Below are 6,446 nucleotides of genomic sequence, written 5' to 3'. Positions count from 1 at the left end.
CTAATCCAGCCTGGCCAACATGGTGAAACCCTGTATCTATTAAGAATACAAAAATTAGCTGGGCATGACAGTGGGTGCCTGTAGTCCCAGTTACTTGGGAGGCTGTGGCAGGAGAATCCTTTGAACCCCGGGGGTGGAGGCTGCAGTGAGCTGAGATCGCACCACTCCACTCCAGCCTGGGTGACAGAGCGAGACTCCGTCTCAAAAAAAGAAAAGGAAGAAACTAAAAATGGCCTCCACCCTCTGTACACAGTCCACCTGCCTTCCTCATCTGAGCCTAGCAAAATAGAACTGCGAGTCTGCTTCTTCCCCTGCACCAAGCTTCTCATTCTTCTGAAAGGGAGGAGGCAGGCAGATGGTGGCCACTGGGACTGCAGGGCCATCTCTGAGAGAAGCTCTGCTCCAGAAAGAGGTCAGCTGTCAAAACAAACTAATGCAGAGGCACTTCCCGGGGGAATCTCAAACTGTAGGCCGCCAGGCCCGAAAGTGGGTTATTAACCTTGTGACTCTTTATCACATTCTCCTTAATAGGTTTAGGCACCTTCTACATGGTGTCTGAGGGGAAAAACCCACCCTTTGTTTTGGAGGATGATGCAAAAATTTTACAAGTAATTTATTGGCCTGTGTTTAACCTTTATTCAATGGGTCCTAATTTACTTCACTAATTGACTGCTCAATTCCAGTATAATCTCTGGTTCTTGGTTTACAGCCTGCTGAACAAGTGATTCAGAGGTGTACACCCACAGCATGGAGCATCTCACCACAGTTTAGGTGACAGCCCCTTCCACTCCATGAAGCATATCCACATGGAAAAGGAATTCTAGGCCAGATGCAGTGGCTCATGCAGGTAATCCCAACACTTTGGGAGGCAGGAATGGGAGGATCTCTTGAGGCTAGAAGTTCGAAACCAGCCTGGGCTACATATCGAGATCTCTTCTTTACAAAAGTAGAAAAATTAGCCACGTGTGGGGATGTACACCTGCAGTCCTAGCTACGCAGGAGGATCTCTTATGCCCAGGAGCTTGAGGTTGCTGTGTGCTGTGTTTGAGCCACTAGACAACAGCCTGGGCAACAGAGTGAGACCCCTCTGCCTATAAAAAGAAAGAAAAAAGAAAAGAAATTCTATTTGCTTGGGGTAGTAACTCCTCAATAGCAGAACTGGGATTGGTGGGGTGAGTGGAAAAAATCTTGGCACAAGGAAAAACTTTTGAACAATTATAATTGTTTAAAAAGAAAAAGAAAAGGTAACTCAGGAGGTGGTGGGCATCTGAGCACTGTGGTGTAGGAGCAGGGCTGAGGAGATGTGCTGGGAGGGGTCTGAGCTGCTGCCAAAGGAATCCAACCCAGCTCAGGTTCTGAGATGAATGCTCAGGCCAGAAAGCCATATATACAGCATTATCTTCCTGCCTAGGGCCAAGGAAATGCTTTTACAGGATGGACTAAGGAGAGAGGCTTTCTGCAGGTGAAGACTGGTTGCAGAATGCTTCCAGTTATTTCAAGAGGTGTTAGCAACATAGAGTATCCACATGAACTTATTTACAACCTGGAGATAGCATTATGCACATTGGTCAGAGAGCTGCTGTAAATACGGTAATGAGCTTGGTGCAGAGCCTTGGCTCAATAAGTGTTATTATGATTACTCTAGAGAAAATCTAGCAGTCACTTCCTTTCTGAAGCCACACTAAAACTCAGTTAATGTGCCCACTTCTTCAGATACAGGAAATAGTAACATTGTCTGAAATGCCACATTTAAGTACAAGGTACAATAATCTGTGTTAACTAGTATATAGTTTACAGTGCACATATATCTCTTTTGTGTATATGTGGGGTCAATATGCAATAAGTATATGTCTATTTATACTACTCAGGTGTTCATTATCCAATTCCTTGAAGTTAGGAAGTTCAGTGGTGAAAATATTCACAAATACATCGGTCACTTACAAAACTGGTCCCTATTAAAACATCACTTCAGCTAACACTACTGCCCCACTGATTAGGTCTTTGTGGGTCAGTCTCTTGCCATTGTAAAAATTCAGCAAACATAACATAAATATTATGCAAATTGCCTTCAGGGTGAAGCTGCAAAACTTGCAAAAGATACAGGATTTCATGAAGCTGACAAAAGTAATATTGGCAATTTGCTTGAACCACAAGCAAAGACATTGACAAAGATTTGGCATGTTTAGACCAGTTCACAATTGAAGAACAGAGTGCTGAGAAAGATGGTGCCATATAGGCCCTTCAAAACAAAATAATTTAAATATCAAAGGATAAAAAGAGCCTTTTAGAAAAACTAATAAAGTCCTTTTTTTTTCTTTCTTTTCTTTGGAACAGGGTCTTGCTCTGTTGCCCAGGCTGGAGTGCAGTGGCGCGATCTTAGCTCACTGCAACCTCCACCTCCCAGACTCAAGCCATCCTGACCTCAGCCTCCCAAGAAGCTGGGATCACAGGTTGGCACCACCATGCCCAGCTAATTATTGTTGCATTTTTTTGTACCTATGGGGTTTTGCCACGTTGCCTGCGCTGATAAACTATTATTTTGCAAAACAAACAAAACCAAAAAACTCCACCTTTTCTATGATAGGCTTTAAAAGTCTAAGTGAAAGATGTTATGATACAAAATTTTGTCAGGAAATGAATATTGAAAAAAGTAACTATCATATAATTCATTTTGTAACAATTAATGCATAGTTGCAATTATAATCCACATTTGTTAAACCAAGAAAATATATTGTATTATCTTTTAATTTCACTTCTCAGTAGGAAGTTCCAATTAAACATTTTTCACTCTGATTACAAAATCATGATTCTCTTTTTAAGTGGATTCATATTAAATGTCCTTGCCTGATAGCAATTATCCTCAGATGTGGGAAGACAGAGAGTGTGCACAAGCACCAGTGATCGTTCTGACAGTTGCCTAATTCTTTAGCTAACTAGCAGGAAGAAACAGAGACAAACAGAACCAGCGTCCTTTCCTTAATGTCTTGCCTGAATCTGGAGCAATGGTTCTCGAACTTGGCTGCACTTGGAATCACTTTGGAAAGCTCTAAAAATTACAGATGTCTGAGTCTCACCCCCTAGAGATATCGACTTCATTGGTCTTGGATGTGGATAAAATGAAGATCTTTTTTTTTTTTTTTTTTTTTTTTTTAGACAGAGTCTCACTCTGTCACCTAGGCTGGAGTGCAGTGGTATGATGTTGGCTCACTGCAACCTCCACCTTCCAGGTTCAAGGGGTTCTCCTGCCTCAGCCTCCCGAGTAGCTGGGATTACATGTGTGCACCACCACGCCCAGCTAATTTTTGTATTTTTAGTAGAGACAGGGTTTCCCCATGTTGGCCAGGCTATCCTTGAACTCCTGATCTCGAGTGATCTGCTTACCTCCCAAAGTGCTAGGATTATGGGCATGAGCCACAGCACCTGGCCTGAAGTGGTGATTTTTAAGACCTCCTCAAGTGATTCTAACATGCAGCCAAGGTTGAGATACACTAATCTTTCCTAATTTTGCTCTTGCAAAAGGACCTATATCGCCTTTCACTACAGCCCTTTTCCCCACCCGTCCACTTTTTCCTCCCAGTTAATCCTATTCCTTCTCTAGTGTTGCTATATCCCAAGAATTATTAAAGCCTACTGCCCAAAAAGGTGAAGGGAGTTTTGTGAACTCAATCTGCAGGCAGTGGGTTGAGGGCTGGGGACTGGGTGGAGATGGGTGGGGTTGGGGGAACTTGGGAGTAGGATCAGAAAGGAGGGAAGGCCAGGGACAGGGAAGGGGTGGAGGAGGGTGGAGGGACTGGGGACCCAGGAGTGGGGAAGAGAGGAGGTAGACCACCTCCGAGCAGTAGGTTCCTAGTCCTCCCAGCCTGCTTACATCCGGACAGATGGCAGCCTTCAAAGCTGAATGCACCAGGGAACAAACACTGCTCCCGCAGCAGCCATATACCCAAATTTCGGTTGAAATGTTCTGCATCATGCTTGGAGTTTGGATTCTATCCTGGAGCAGCAGTCAGCAGAAGCCAACCACCCAGAATCCCAGCAGACCATAAATGACTTCTGGAAGTGAGCACCGCCGCTACTGTGCTGACGGGACCTTAGAGCCAGGCCACAGATGAGTCTGTTTCACCACCTACTTGCTCTCCCCTTGGCTGTGAAGGTCTTCTCATTCCACTTACCTGGGTGTGAAACAACGTCCTGTCCTTTAAAACCTGCTTTTTCATCACTGCCTTTCACCTGTCTGAGAAAGACAGTGGTGAGAAAGCACATTTTAAAATTAACATTTCCTTTTGAGAAAGTGATCAGTACAAGAAAAGCCAGTTCCAGAGATCCAAGGCCTTGCACTGGGCACTGTGTCCACATTAGTTATGACAGCTTGTGACCTCTACCCACAGGTCTGACAGCCTGCTCCTCCCCACTCCCAGGCCATACTCCCTCCAGATCTCCAGAGGCTCTGACTGCCTCCTAGAGAATGTGCCAATCAGGATGGGTGCACCTGTAGTACAAGCTAGGCCGGAGATTCCCAGGATGCTGAGTCACGAGCTATACAGTTTGGCAGGAGGTGGGTGTGGCCACTGTTGTGTGTATCTATCACCCCAATAGTGGAAAAAATGCAGACTGTCCCATAAGCAGCCAACCAGGCACATATCTAACCCTGCTGGAAATGGGCACGCCAGATGTGACTACACAGAAGACAAGTTTGACTTTTCTGAAAGAGGCAAGGTGCCAGTGATGTATACCCACTGCTTTCCTGCACGGGCATTCACCTACAGTTTCAACGGATTCTGCTTTCCATCCCAAAACATGGGAATCCAAGAGTCGAACACTTTACTGGCATCCAGACTCCTTTCTTCGTTTCATCCAGTCATTCCTGGAACACACATACATTCCCTCAGCATCTTGAAGGAAAGGGAAATAAGGACACAGTACTTTATACACCAGGACATCAGAACTAGGGCAACACTCTCCTTGTTATTGCATATTTATTTTGTGGCTTAGTCTAGGACCATTATACAAGCACTTTGAAACTACAACCAATTAAAGCTTTGAATTAGATGTGTAAGTTAGTTAGAGGCCAAATTGTTCTACCACCTGGTTTAGGGGACTGGGGAACCCATTCATTTCTCAAACATTATTAGAGACAGGCTTCTTATGTGATTAGTTCTGGGCAGTGGATGTTGGTAACTAAGGTTTTGATCCTCCATGAACTTACAGACTAATGGAGAACAGAGATACCTGCATTATAGATGACTATGCTGTGTGGAATGTGCTACAGGGGAAAGAAGCATAATTAAGGACTTTCTAAGGTTCTATGTCAATTCTATGGTGTCAACAAACCCAGGGAAAACAAATCCCTGATCTAACATATCTTAACTGTTTTTTCAGACAAGGTCTGGCTGTGTCATCCAGACTGGAATGCAGTGGCAGGATCTTGGCTCACTGCAACCTCTGCCTCCCGGGCTCAAGTGATCCTCCCACTTCAGACTCCCTAGTAGCTGGGACTACAGGTGCATACCACCACACCCAGCTAATTTTTGTATTTTTTGTTGGAGTTTCCCAGGCTGGTCTTGAACTCTTGGATTCAAGCAATCCTCCTGCCTTGGCCTCTCAAAATGCTGGGATCATGGGCATGAGCCATCACACCTGGCCCTAACACATCTTTGTCTAAAGTTATCTCATCACAATGGGACTCAGCCCTGTCTGCTAGGGACATACTGAAGGTGGATGTAGCAAGAAGCTAACATGAAAGAAGTTGACTGCAGCCAAAACAAAATGTCAAAGAGGAAAAATTCAAGACCTGTTGTGAGGTAATGGTGAGAAAGATGGCACCCAAGACGGAAAGCTAGCTTTGGGTTAGGTCATGAAGCACTGGACTGTGAAGGCCATACACATGTGGTAGAAGAGGGCTTGGGGGGTGGGGCGTGAGGGATGATTTTGCTCTTATATTTTTCCACTGCAGGTGAAGAAATCTGAATTAAAAACTCACTTTTTAAGCACTTTGTCATTAATCCAAACAAAATTCTTCCCTTATTTTATTTACTTTTCCTTTATACCTCTAAGCCCTAATTATATTCCCTTCGCCCCCTAGTACCTACTTTAATATGTTTAACATATCTTTAGATATGCATAGATGCTTTCTCACAAAAGTCCTTATTTTAGGTGAGATGTCTTTACAAAAATGATAATGTGCTATATACCCTTTCCTATTTCTTATGTTTTTCCCTTACCCTTCGGTGTTTTTTTGTTTGTTTTTTCAGACAGGGTCTCACTGTGTCATCCAGGCTGGAGTGCAGTAATATGATCTCGGCTCACCACAGCCTCAATCTCCAAGCTCAAGTGATCCTCCCACCTCAGCCTCCCACGTATATGGGACTATAGGCATGGTGCCTTGGCCTCTCAAGCCACCATACCCAGCTATTTTTTTATTTTTTGTAGAGACAGGGTCTCACTATGTT

The sequence above is a fragment of the Aotus nancymaae genome, unplaced genomic scaffold (assembly GCF_030222135.1).
Source record: "Aotus nancymaae isolate 86718 unplaced genomic scaffold, 86718_ANA_hifiasm-v0.15.2.pri h1tg000036l, whole genome shotgun sequence".
Classification (NCBI taxonomy): domain Eukaryota; kingdom Metazoa; phylum Chordata; class Mammalia; order Primates; family Aotidae; genus Aotus; species Aotus nancymaae.
This window is presented reverse-complemented; position numbering follows the sequence as displayed.